Genomic DNA, 14,010 nt, shown 5'->3' on the forward strand with positions numbered 1-14,010 from the left:
GGGCTTTACTCGGACTTCTGCCATGGCTGTAAGCCCCGTAAGGAAGCTTAGGCTGGCAGGGGATCAATTGTGGTGGAAGCTCAGCCCCACTTCATCCGCTCCCCCTCCTAACCCCGTCCCCCACAACGCGCTGGGAGAGGACCATGTGTGAGAAGCTGCTGCGTGGCTCAGCCTGCTTGTACAAAGAAAGTGTCTGACCCAGTTAGGACTGGTGTGCGCTGGTGTCCCAGAGCTCAGCAAAGCAGGGAAATCTATGCATCGACTTTGGTGGCACACAGCAGCGATTTGCGAAGCTGGGAGCCAAGCATGGTGGGAAGGGAGAGGTGCAGAAACCCATTCACAAGTTCTCATTTGTGCCTGGGGTGCAGTTTTGTTTTTTATTTGGGCTGTAGTTCAAGTGTGTTAAACAGGCAGGGTGTGTGCAGGGCAGCAATCCTGTCTTGCCCACCTCCTCTGCCGCTCGTGTGCCAGTACAAACATTTCTGAACCCTTCCAGTGGACCAGATGAGTGAAGTGATCTGCCTGTAAAGTACCCCAGTAAACAAAAAAGGGATTATTTTACAGACAGATCATTTTCCCAAGCCAATTCAGCCCCTGGCCACCAAGAGCTGCTGACTTCAGGCACCAAAGGGGCTAGCGAGGGGGCAGGCAGGATGGCTCCATTCACAGATGGTGCCATATTATGCCAGTTCAAAATTTTTGTCAAAGCACAGCCTTAAAACTATTTAACTACACATATGGACTGAAATAAACTGTACTGGAGTTTGTCCTCCCTTCGTTTTCTCTTGCTAGCCAGATGAAACTTTGTTCAGCATGCGTGTCCGGCAGCTCTCCGTGTCAGTGCGAGCATTCATAACACAGTGCAGCACATCAGCCAGAAACTTAAATCCCCCAAAATGCTTAAACATGTGGGCTCTTTTCCCTACCAGCTGTTGTAAAATGCTGCAAATGTTTTCCACTACATATGTTAGGGAGTACGTAAGTGCATCTGTAATTAGGCATCCAAGACAGATGAAGATTTTCTCCATGAACACCGGCACAAAGATGCCTGTGCTCTGAAAAGTGAGTGCTTCCGCTGCAAGCAAACACTGCTCAGCTTCCTGGAGCTTTCCCAGTTTGTGTCCTCACAGGCTATCCCTCACAGGCTTGCTGGTGGAGAACATTTTATACCTCCAGGCTTGCTGGCCTGGTCTCCAGTGCTGCTTGCTGGTAGAATAAAGAGCGTAAATAGCTGTAAACTCCAGGAAAACGGTTGGTGGCTGATTCTTTTGCAGCGTGTCTGGTTGAGCTTATCAGATTTTACAGAGCAGGTATTGGCATGTTTCATATGTGCTGAAGGACTAGTATTTTCCCTTTGATTACACTAGCTAATCACACAGTATTAAAGAAATTTGCATGTATTGGTGCACTTACCTAGGGGCCCACAGGCAGTATTCTCCATATTTCATCTAGAATTAGGTTCCTTTTGGCAATGGCTTCAATTAAAGCAGTAAAAATACCACTTACCACCAGCCATTCTGCTATCAGTCTTACAGCTATGCTGTTCCCTCAGCAAGGTTGGATCTGTTCCATGTGTGCACAGGAGATACGCAAGGGGATCTTTGAATAATGAAATAAGACTTGAGCCACTCTATCAAATTAACATAGACCACATTTTTTTTCCTGGTAACTTCCTAGAGCTACCAAGACTGTTTAAATTGCCTTTTTTCCTTTATGCCAGTAGGGAAACTATACCCAAAAATGTGCTCTCTCTCAGCACTGTATCGCCAAGACTGAAAATGTAGAGAAGTCAGAATTATGGTTCCTACAGCAATTTCCATTTTACAGTGTGTTATAGTTAAGTCTTTTATAAAACGTATCCCCAACACTAAGGAATGCGACAAATCATTCACCAGCAGCGGAAAGAAGAATTTCTATTTTCTGTTAATCAATGCACCAGACATGACAACAGCACTATAGGATACTACATTTTATATGCATGCTGTGTTCGAGTAGCAAAAGAACTATTTTTATTCAAAAGAGGAATAACTGTTGACACTAACTCTGGATTTCTGTGGGGTTTGTTCCTGAAGTTTTAATTTTAAAATGGATTACAATAGTGGGTTTGTACTTTTGTACTTTACAGCCCATTATATTTATACAGTGAATTTTAGAGTAAAATGGAGGTCAAAGTGTGCCCTTTCTCATCACAGAATGGGAAGGTATGCGTATCACAACACAAAGAAGCAGAATTCTCTGTCTCAGAGTACTAAATGTTACTATTTTCATGTGCTATTTCCCTTGTACACCGCTATGAAATCCGTGCATACAAAGAGTGTATTGCAGTGCAGCCTAGCTAAAAGACAGACAGACCCACCTCATACAGATGGTATGAGAATTAATTAATGTTCAGAAGGCTCTTTAAGTGCAGTTGCTTTTATACAATTACTGAAATGCATTCAATCATGCTAAATACTTCAGTGCATACCCTAATATACAGCATTTATACATTCATTCTCTGCAACCTTTTATGCACACTACCACTGTGCGCTCTGTTAATATCACAACCTAATACACTATGCTTTCTTCAGTTAGCTACTGACTGTCAGTTTTACTAAAAGCTGTTAGTCTTTTGGTGAATACTCAGGATTTTTATAATACAGCCATTAAAACTATTGCTTCCCAATTCACGGAAGCAAACGGATTCAGAACTGAGGTATGAGTCTTCTTGCCAACACTTACTGGGATGAACTGGATAAATCAGTGGAATTATACCTGCTTGCAGGGAAAAAAAATAGCCAAAACCATGTTCCCCAGGCAGAACTTTCTATCTGATCACAGGGAGGGAAAGTCTCCTCCGGCTCAGCAATGCCTGGTTTGCAGCGTGGAATGTTAATTGTCTCCAAAAGGAGCGTTTTCCTCCTCCTGGGAGGAAAAACTAGCAGTTACAGTCAAAATCACTGCTAATGGATATGTGCCAGTACTATTTGGAAAAAATATTATTCATATACTTCAATGCAGTCTTATTTTTCAGTATTAACTGAAAGGTCAATAATATTTTATTTCTATAAACTTTTTTCATCTATATATAAAATAGATGAAAATTGAGACCAGAATAGGGTTTTTATTTACAAATTACTCATGCAAAGGCTCACAAAAATTATCTTAAAATTTCTGAGTGTCTGTATCTCCAGCCACCTGTCACAATCAAATTCAAAGTATTACTCAGTGGAAAGAAGAGCATTTATTCAGATGTGTTTGCTAAGGTAAAAAGGCTCACAGACACATTCTTCACACAGAAAGATTATGTCAGGCAGCAAAGAGGTCAGTAGGGAAGAGATAAACTTCATCACATTAAGCTGGAATCCTCCTTAAGTGTGAAAGGCCTGTGTCTTTTAACAGTGCTTTTCTTTTAGCCATGAATATGCAATGGTGGTATTTGAATTTAAGGCTATTTGAGAAGGCAGAACCATATATGAAAGCACACTGTTGCTGTATCAGTGATGCAGCAGTCCTTCAAAATACTATGACATTGATGGTCACTTATAAGATGGTGAATTGGATATATTCATGGTGGGAATACTGGTTTATTCTAGTTCGAAATGAATTCAAGCATTATTAGCCAGGCTGTCAGACAACATGGAACTAAAATTGGAATTCCATCACTTTTGTTTGTCCATTGCAATAAGCGACACATTGTTCTCCTGAGAAACACAGATATTCTTTCTTGCCAAACGTTGTTTAATGTTGGTCTTGTTGAGTAGTACCACCAGACGATGCCGGTGAGCCCAGCTTAAGAAAACAGAGGCCAAAACCTCTAGTGGCACAAGGGGACACAACTTTGGGGATGTTGTGAAGCTCAGGGCACAGCATGACCATCACTGTAACTCAGCAAAACTATCAATTGTCTTTGTACTGAAATAACAGCAATCTTCTGTGATACAAATACTTACATCCATCAGGTGACACGTAGTCAGGCTTTCTGGAGACACTGGGTGATTCTAAAGTATTATTTCAGATGCTCAGCATGCCTTAGGGTCATGTTTAGCATTTCAGACAACAAATATTTTAATGACTCTTTTACTGTAATATATAGTCATTATTATACATACATGTAGAAACTGAGAAATTTAATGCTGGTTCTCTCCTGGTTTGCACCTGGTGTCATCATTTACTATTTGTAAAAGGGGGTGAGGTGCTATATTAATAGAATATTAGTATTTTGGCATTCACTTTACAAATGTAGAAATAAATATACAACGTACAAGGGCTCACCATTCTTTAATACTGTGTTTCCAAAGTTTAGGAGAAAATCACTTATATTTTACTGGACATTTTTCTTCAGATGCACTGTATCCCTGCACTATTTCATCTAGGCATAAAACAGCAGTGGGAGGAGGAATTGGTCTTACACGTGTAACCTGACTTCAAAAGAGATTAAGGCCCCCTATTTACACCAGCATAGCCCCCACTAACTTGCTAGTCTGAAGTAAATCTGAACCTAAATTTACACCTGGAAACAAACAACACAACATGAAATTAGTTATAATTCATATAGACCTTCTAATAATGCATAGACCTTTCTTATCCATAGCTTTGTCTAAGACATCCTTCTTCTGTAATTATTATATTGGCAGCTAAGGATAATTACCTTTAGATGTTTTATAAAGTCAAGGCAAAGATGGATTATATATCTGAGAACCTACTTTGGATCAAGAAACCAAAGGCCTTACTAATTCCTCATGTGAGCATGTGCAATTTCAATTAATGCTCTCCACCCAGTGGTATCAGTTGAATTTAAGCTCATCTCCGTCATACAGAGACTTCATCATGAAAGCATATTTTGAACATGCAGAAATGTCCGTGTTACATTCTTGTGTTCTCTTTTACAATGTTACTCTTTGTCTTTTGGAAAGTAGCATTGATTTCGTACTGTTTGACATACAGGTATAGTTTTAAGGAGTTTCTTATTATTTTGTAATGAGTGCTAGAAATCAGTGGTCACAGAAATCAATAGACCAGTGTGCAAATTAGAAAAACTCTTAAGTATGGTAAAGCTGTCATTTTTAGGGACAAATATATAATAATAATAATAATAATAGAAGAAGAACGAAAGTCTGTATTGTTCTATCTGTAGATAACTTTCACATTGTTTGCATCTCTTGGTTAAGCAAGTTCTGTGAGCACATGAGCTTTAATTAAGCTACTTGTTCTCCAATGCTTGAAGAAGAGACCGAGAAGTAGTAAATCCACTCAGGAGGCAGTATAGTCAAACTTCACATGCGAAAGGATGCTCAGATGAAATAAATACAAAGTGATTCATAGTAGCCATAGAAGAGTAGAATTTCATTAAAACCTGTAAATTCTGTATAGTTCCTTTCTTCTTCTCCCTACTGACAGAAGCACAAATCCCAGATTTTCATCGTTATGGCTCCTTTGAGTTCCATTTCCTGATTACTCCTTCTGCAAATCAGAGAGTTTATCCTAATAGCCAGCCTCAGAAATTCACTGTCAGGGCCCTAAGTGCACTCACCTCCCCCTGAAGTTTATCTGGCCACATCCAAGACAAGCTGATAAGATCTATTTTGAAGAAAGACCTGCAAAAAGCATCAGCGAGGCTTCTTCCCATGGGACCTGCTTTAAAGCTGAAGCTCTCCCTTTTGAACCAGGCACATATAAGTCCATGGGACCTGATGGGCTGCACCTACAAGTGCAGTGGGGACTGGCTAATGTTGTTGTGAAGCCACTTTTGATTGTCTTTGAAATGTTGTGGTGATCTGGGGAGGTTCCTCAGCATTAGAAGGTGGCAAATGTCACTCTTATCATCAAGGAAAGCAAGAAGGAGGACCCCAGGAATGTCAAGCCAGTCAGCCTCATGTCAGTCCCTGGGAAGGTGATGGAGCAAATAATCCTGGAAACCATTTCAAAACACATTAAGGACAAGAAGTGACTGGGAATAGTAAGCATGGATTTATGTATTAACTGACCTAATAGCCTCCTATGGTGTGGTGACTGGCTTAGTGGATGAGGGGAGAACAGTTGGTGTTTATCTTGACTTCAGTCAGGCTTTCAACACAGTCTCTTGTAACATTCTCACAGACGAGCTGATAAGGTACAGGCTAGAGAAGAGGACAATGAAGTGGGTTGGAAATTGGCTGAACAACTGGGCCCAGAGGATTGTGATCAGTGGCACAAAGTCCAGCAGACAGCAGTCACTAGTGGAGTATCCCAGGGGTTGATACTGGGTCCAATACTGTTTAACTTCTTTAATAATGACCAACGTGATGGGACAGAGTGCACCCTCAGCAAGTCTGCAGATGATACAAAACTAGGAGGAGGGGTTGATACGCCAGTTAGTTGTCCTGCCATTCAGAGGGACCTCACAGGCTGGAGAAATGGACAGACAGGAACTTTATGAAGTTCAATGAAGGGAAATGCTAAGTCCTACCTCCAGGGAGGAACAACACCATGCAGCAGTACTATACACTCCAGGAGCTGACTGGATGGAAAACAGCTTCGCAAAAAAGACCTGGGGGTCTTAGTGAACAAGTTGACCATGAGCCAACAACGTGCCCTTGCAGCAAAGAAGCCTTACAGTGTCCTGGGCTGCATTGGGAGGAGTGTTGCCAGCAGCTTGAAGGAGGTGATCCTTCCCCTCTGCTCAGCCCTGGTGAGGCCACAGCTGGAGTGCTGGGTCCAGGTCTGGGCTCCCCAGTACAAGGGAGAGAGAGAGGCATACTGGAGCAAGTCCAGCAAAGGGCCACTAAGATGATTAAGGGCTTGGAGTGTCTGACATAGGAGGAGAGGCTAAGAGAGCTGGGTTTATTTAGCCTTGAGCAGAGAAGTCTCAGGAGGATCTTATCAAAGTACATAAATACCTGGTGGGAGGGAGTAAAGAAGATGGAGTCAGACTCTTCTCAGTGGTGTCCAGCAATGGAACAAGAAGCAATGGGCACAAACTGAACTAAAAGAATTTTGTTTAAGCATAAGAAAAAGTTTGTTTGCTTTTTATTTGAAGGGTGACTGAGCATTGGCACAGGTTGCCCTGAGAGGCTATGGAGTCTCCATCCTTGGAGATACTCAAAACCCCACTGGACACAGCCCTGAGCAACCTGCTCTAGTTGATTCTGCTTCAAGCAGGTGGGTTGGACCAGGCAATCCTCAGAGGTGCCTTCCAACCTCAGCAATTCTGCAATTCCGTGATCCCTCCTCAGTGGCTGTTACATGACCCTTTGGCAACAGCTTTTCCAAGACACAATCAAAAAAGAAAATAAGCACTATCAGCGTACAGATGTTAGAGGTAAACAACTGGGACGCCTGGAGGTCTCAACTGATCTTCACCATTTTAAAGCTTAAAAAGAGCAAACTGAACAACGTGTGCTAGGTAGCACCAGTCTGAAACCAGAAGACTGGAAAACTCTTCTTTCGGTGTGACAATAATGTGATGAGCAGTAGCTCTCTGCCATTGCAAGGCTGTATTGAAAAGCAAGGTACACAGGGAACTTCAGGAACCTGATTTACTTCTTTGCTTCCTTAAAGTCTCACTTTAGTTTTACCTTAGGTAAACCAGTACCTTGAATGAAGTAGAATACTAAAACCAAACAAAAATCCCCCCATCCCCAAATAAACTGAAAATAAAGCTCTAATTACAGAGAAATAATTCACTGCCAAGCAGAATGTTGCAGAACAGGATTGGTATGACTAGAAGATATGTCAGAACTGAATTTCAGAGAAGGATGTAATTTCTTTCTGAATCTCATGAAAAAGATCAAAACATCTGCAGCATAAGTGCTGTAAGTACATTTAATTCAACCTGTATGCTGTTCTATGGAAATGGCCAGGAATATTTAGCTGTGGCTAACATATTGTTCCTTTTTTGCCCCCTCCTTAAACACTGTACTCTCTTCACAACCCAGTCATCCAGTACAAGCCAGTTTTCTCTCTCAAAACCTAACTCAAATTCACTATTCTCATATGCTCATAAAGGCTCTTAAATATACATTTGCACTGGATATTCTCACCTTCTTACAAAAGACAACTGCTTCCCACCATTAAAATAACAAGATAACTGAAATACTGGGAAAGCACATTCCTCTCATTTATCCAGTATGTGCTATATTATTTATCTAATTAAATTGTAATTTCCTTTGCACAAGACACATGTGCAGAGCAGCACACAAATTTGGTTTCCAAGGAAAGACTGAAAAATGCCAAACTGAGAAACAGCAGTCATGTGCACAGCTCAGGGTGCAGGGGATCCCTGAGTTGCCCTTTACCTTTAATAGCTGCAAAGCTTCCTGGGCTAGACCATGAACATTGTTTTGATAGCTGCACAAATTCTAAAAAAGGATATATTGTTATATATTCATGAAGGCGTTGCTGCAGCTGGATTAGCTTCAGACTCCATCTGATCTGCAGCCCTGCCAGAGAGCCACTGCAGCAACCCTCAGCCTGATACTAGGAAGCACTGGGGAGCCAATCCTACTTCCATTGAAAGAAAGGGAAACGTTCCCATTTCCTGCAGTAAAATAGGTAAGTACTTCTACTAACACTGTTGTCACTCAGTGACACCATACTTCAAGAATGTCCTCTGTGTAAGTAGTAGGGGTTTTTAAAAGTAAACAAAAAACCAAACCCTCAAACAGAAATAAAATGCTTGATGCATTACCTGAAAACCTGGTTGCATATCTAGCAGAGCTGACTTGGCTACTCTTAAAATGACTCGATGTTTTCTCTAGCAACGTAATGTCATCATTGCCACAGTTCCCTTCAAGTAAGAGATTTTCATTTTCTTATCTTTCCCCCTGACAAATATCTTTCCTACTGATAAATCATAGGCCTTTATTATCTTCCTGTTGGCTTAAAAAAATAAAATACAATGTTTGAAACGGTTCCAATTCTGTGCGTACATCAAGACTAGAGCTCCATCTTAACACAGAGCCACCTGCTGACAGCCAAGTATATTCATTCTAAATCCTTAAAATTAGAACTGGTTGGTGTTTAGATCACATATTGATAGTTAGAAAATAATAGGCAGAAAATATGTAAGTCAATTTTAACCAAGAGAAACCTTTTATTCCTACCCATGTTGAATTTGGGCTGCTGTCTCTGTTTCCTAGAAAACAACAGTTCTTGGCAATTTTTTCTGGCTCTTTACCTGTACCAAAGGGCTTTGAGGGGGAGAAGTTAAAAAGCAGATAATTAAAAACAAACATAACTATGCAGCAATCCTGTTGTATCTTTAAACATCTGTAAACCAGCACAGATACTACATGTGATATGTGAGAGCGATTCCTTTTGGCAGTTACCAACACTTCTGGATTTTCATTTCAGAAGTGGGCAAATTTCCATTCACCCTGATTCTCTTCAATAGTTAAATGAGCTGCCAAAGCCAGAGGGAAAAGAGCATGATATGACACAGCACATCTCTGACCAGTGTTCGAATCAAGAACATCTGATGGTGCAGCTCGCTCTGGAAGACACGTTCAGTCTGGAAGTTTTAAACTGGCTTGTTTTCAGACTGATTATTCAGTCCGCTCTGCCTTGTGCACCCGGGGTCATTTCAGATGCTATCACCTGTGCACACCTGAGAGGCTATGACAAAACACCTGTATTCAATCCCATTTTAAGCCAAACAACTAGTGCTGATGTATTAGGTGGCAACTATATGTGATGGCTTAAGGCCATGAAAAAGCAGAATATTTTCTGCAAATCCTGACAACAGTGTTTACTTAAGTCTGCCTAGAGTTGTATGAAGAAGTGAGGGGAGTGTATACAGGAGATCTTAGGTATTTTTCATTTCCTTCTCAGGGTTGTACGGAAGCAGTCTAACAATATCTGATGTGGTTATTGATCTCGCAACATTCCAGGTCTTGTTTTCCTGAAATGTCGTCGGTGTGATAAGTAGCTGGCTGCTGCCTGGGGCTGCCCCTGGCTGTCTTGCCATCCTGCACCACCTTGCAGCTCAGGGCTTGTGGATCTGTAACTTGCCCTAGCTTGACTCCTGCCCATACACAAAACCCCCCCTTCCTAGAGGCTGACTGCCGGCCTGGCTTGCCCATAGAGGGCAGTCCTACCTTGGGATGGGTGTCTGTGCCCACACACTCAGACCCACGCGTGCCTGTGCTGCCTGCTGGATGCACACTGGCCATACTGGAGTTCCCCCATCTGTCCCAGTCAGCCGGCCAGGGCAAGCGACAGACTCACTCTGCACCTCTGGCATTGCCGATGTGCTGCAATACAGGAGCACAAGAGCACTGCTTCGAAACCTCACCTTACGGTTCTCCTTGAGTTCCATGAGAGGAATGAACTTCTGTGCATACATCTCTTTGGTTAATGCTTGTGTAGCCTCTGTCAAGCAACACATAGGCACTGCATACTTAATGTTTTTGAGCTTTTAAGAGTATGTGTGTTGAGAGGGAAAGTCTAAACACATAATCTAAGACAGAAAAGATTCATCCTACAGGATCATGGGTCTACATGTACCCACTGTAAGAAGCAAAATGGACATTTGACACTGATAAGGAGGAGCCAGCACTACAGAAAGGAATGTGCTGTGCAGAAAAGCCAATTAGGTATGAATATAGTTAATACACGGAAACAAGGTAAGGTGCTTCAGTTCAATCTGTGGAAATAACATGAAATACGACTGATCTCTACAAGGTTGTCCCAAGGACAGCAACAAGTTTTAGTCCAAAATGACAGATTGGCCTAATAAAGTGTGTCTCAAAGTGGAAGTAAGTAGGCAGCATCTGGCAGATCTCAGCAGAGGTGGCCAAAGCCTTCACAAGACACCTGCAGCCAAGAGCCTTTGAGAATCCACTCTGAGCAGATCCAAGCTCCCAGGTCTGCACTCAGCCCAAAGACAGATTGCTCATCAACCTCTTCCAGGGGATGCAGCTTAGAAGGCAGCCAGAGCACGCATTTCAGCTGGATCCCTCATCCCTACGCTTTCTCTAAAAATTAAACTTAATTGGCATAAATCTCATGGAGTTAAAACAGGCTGACCTTTTTCCCTTGGATATACTTGTGGATGGCAGTATATTTTGCATACAGAAGTACAGCTTGTTCTCTCCCCCAGTAGTCCCCAAGACTGACTACATCAGCATTGCTCTCTTCTTTCTTTAAAAACAACGAAAAAAACCCAAAACCAAAACATTAAAAAATGTTGAGTAGGCCAAAGTTTAGCCAAGAAAGTTGTTGAGACAGAGGCCTTGGCTGAGTGCCCATCAAAATCAATAGGAGTCTTTCCATTTAATTAATGGGCTTTGACTGAGCCCTAAGTGAAGGGAGCAGGGGAGGGAAATCTGTGCTGATTACCCACGAACAAAGAAGTGTTTGAAATAATCTGCTGCCATCTGTCTTTGTTTTGCTAACCCACTCAGCTGGGCCTGAAAGGAAAATCCATCAGATGAATGGAGAATTAATTATCGCCAGAACCATCCGTTTGCATTTCTCACCTTCCACAAGAACTACCCCCATTGACCATGTGGGAGATTTCCTTGCATAATTACAACAAACCACCATGAAATTAAGAGGCTACAGCTGTTACATAGGTATGTATATACATAATGCAAGTTATAAAAATAAGTAGATTTCTTCAGCCTGGAAGAGCTGCTATAAGATTTCTGATTTATTCAGAGGGGCCAGTAACATTACCTGGGTTTGGGGTAGGAAGGAGTTTAAGCCTCTTTTAATAAAAGATCAGTAACATTTCATGTGATTGCTCAATGCTCTCGAACTATATGGACATGGAGCTGATTATAGGAATCTAATGCCGTTGCATGCAGCATTGTACGTGTATATGTCTACCTGAAGGAGAAAAAGGATTGACACCATGGAGATGAGAAAAGCTAGAGGACCAGATTATTGGATCTGTTCTAACAGGAGGACAAATCCTCTTTGTAGAGTAACCACCTATAAGCAAGAGCACAGAAGCTTAGCAGCAATCTGATAAATCAGTATTCAGTCAGTGCTGCAGAAGGAAGGAGAAGACACAGCTGACCCCTTGTTTAGGGGATGTGAAGTGTATTTCTATGGGAAGGAGCAGCATGTGTAACACAGTCTGTGAGTCTAGGGACTCCAAGCCAGTGGGACACATAGCTACGCTAAAGCACTTCAGCCATTTGCTCTCACTGCAAATACATAATTTTTTATCAGGTTCCTAACCTAGTGAAATAACTGGAAATATAACTTCTATGGCAACTCCTCACCAGGCAATGATACCACACAGAAAAGCAATGGCTCTTCCTTCCATTTTCTCCAGACATGGTTACTTCAACCACATATTTACGTTAATCCCTCTACCAGTCGATCAAGAGTGTTTTTTTTCCGTTAGAGAGCACTATCCTTCACCTAAGGTGAAAGAGTCTCCTAAGCGAATTTTTCCTGAGACCATCACAATTCATGATCCACCTAAGATGACCTGTAAGAAATAGGTCTTCAGATTCCAAGGAATTACTTCGGGTTTAGTCACACAAAAAATGGGCACATGTACAATTGAGGCCCACAGAATGTTTTGGGGTACCTTCCCAAAGCACCCAGAAGATTTTACTGACTCTGACTCCAGAGAAATCACTTCCTAATTTCAGATTTGCAGAAGACCCAAGCAGTAGTTATAATTTTCTCAGCATACTACATTTTACAGACAAAATGAGTTTTGGTATAACTTTACAGGAGTTCAGTGGCATTTCAGAAGAGATTAAGTGGTATGACATGCATGTGTAAAGGTGACAAAATGACAATTTAACCTTGGTGACTCATGTAGAAGCATGTGATCTCTGCTGCATGAACACAGCTGTAACTGTGTTTTTTGGACCTCGTGGAAGCCAGCAGAATGACTGACATCCAGAGTCAAGCCTTGCTTTTTGGCTCCAAAGTTACTCTGCAAGAAGGCGTCACAGGAACAGTCATTCTCTGTCACTCATCATGGGAATGTGGGTGACTATGACAGTGGATATTCCAGTTCTGGGTGTGTTTAAGAGCTCTCTTATCAGGTCTGCAGTGGTAGTAATATGCCCCTATTATCTGTCAGGAAGAGAACAGCTCAAATGTCACTGTGAGATAAGGCTGGCAGCCCCGTATCCTCCTCAGCATGTTCCACTCGCTTCATTTCAGAAGCTAAGCAAGACTGGGCCAGGTGCTACTTGGACGGTGGACCACCAGGAAAACATGGCCAGTTGGAGCAAAGTTATCATCAACGCTCACCTGCTCTAGCCTCACCATAAGTGAACGGGTATAGTAACTTCATGCTCTGAAGTGTCATGACCCACATGAATTGGGTTTGTCAGGCATATTACCCAATAGTCAGAGTCAAAACCAGCAAAGCCAAAGCTGAGGGGCAGACAAGCCAGGGGACAGCTACATGGTCTGGGGCCAGTGGGAGAGGCACAAACAGAAGTCTGAGGTCGTGAGGTGGGAGAGAACAAGGACTTTGGAGCCAAGGTGACTGGAGGCAGGAAGCTGCAGCTGAGCTGTGGTAGAAAGCAAGGGGTGAATAGTGAGGCTCAGTCTTTCAGTTCTTGGAACTATTGACCTTACAGCATAAACCCATTCCCCTCCTTCTGCAGCCTGACCTACCTAAAGGCAGGCCTGATGGAAACCAGTGGGTGTTGGAATGCAGCGCAGACCAACCCAATGGCTAACAACTACTCCTATTCCTAAGGGATTATAAAAGACAGCTACACACATGTGAAAATAGTGTAAATAAATAGTGTAAAAAAAGACCTGTTAGGGTCTGAAGGCTGACTGGATTTTTTGCAGGGATGGGTACAGAGGCAGGCCAGCTCTGGTCAGAAGGCATTTAGCTCCCAAGTCAGGCTTGGACTCCAAACTAGCTCTGACAGTCACTTGATTTTGAGAGTTCCTGGAGCTTACAAAGAGCCTTTTTATCCGGAGAGTGAAAGTACCTGAGCGGAATCTAAAAACACTAAGTCATAGCAGTATTTTTCTCAGTCTTTTTCAGTCTATGGTCCCTAAAAATTTCCTAGTGGAGCTTGCTTGGAAATTTCACGTGCACATAGATTACTGTGC

This window comes from Accipiter gentilis, chromosome 27 (genome assembly GCF_929443795.1).
Source record: "Accipiter gentilis chromosome 27, bAccGen1.1, whole genome shotgun sequence".
In the NCBI taxonomy this organism is placed as follows: domain Eukaryota; kingdom Metazoa; phylum Chordata; class Aves; order Accipitriformes; family Accipitridae; genus Astur; species Astur gentilis.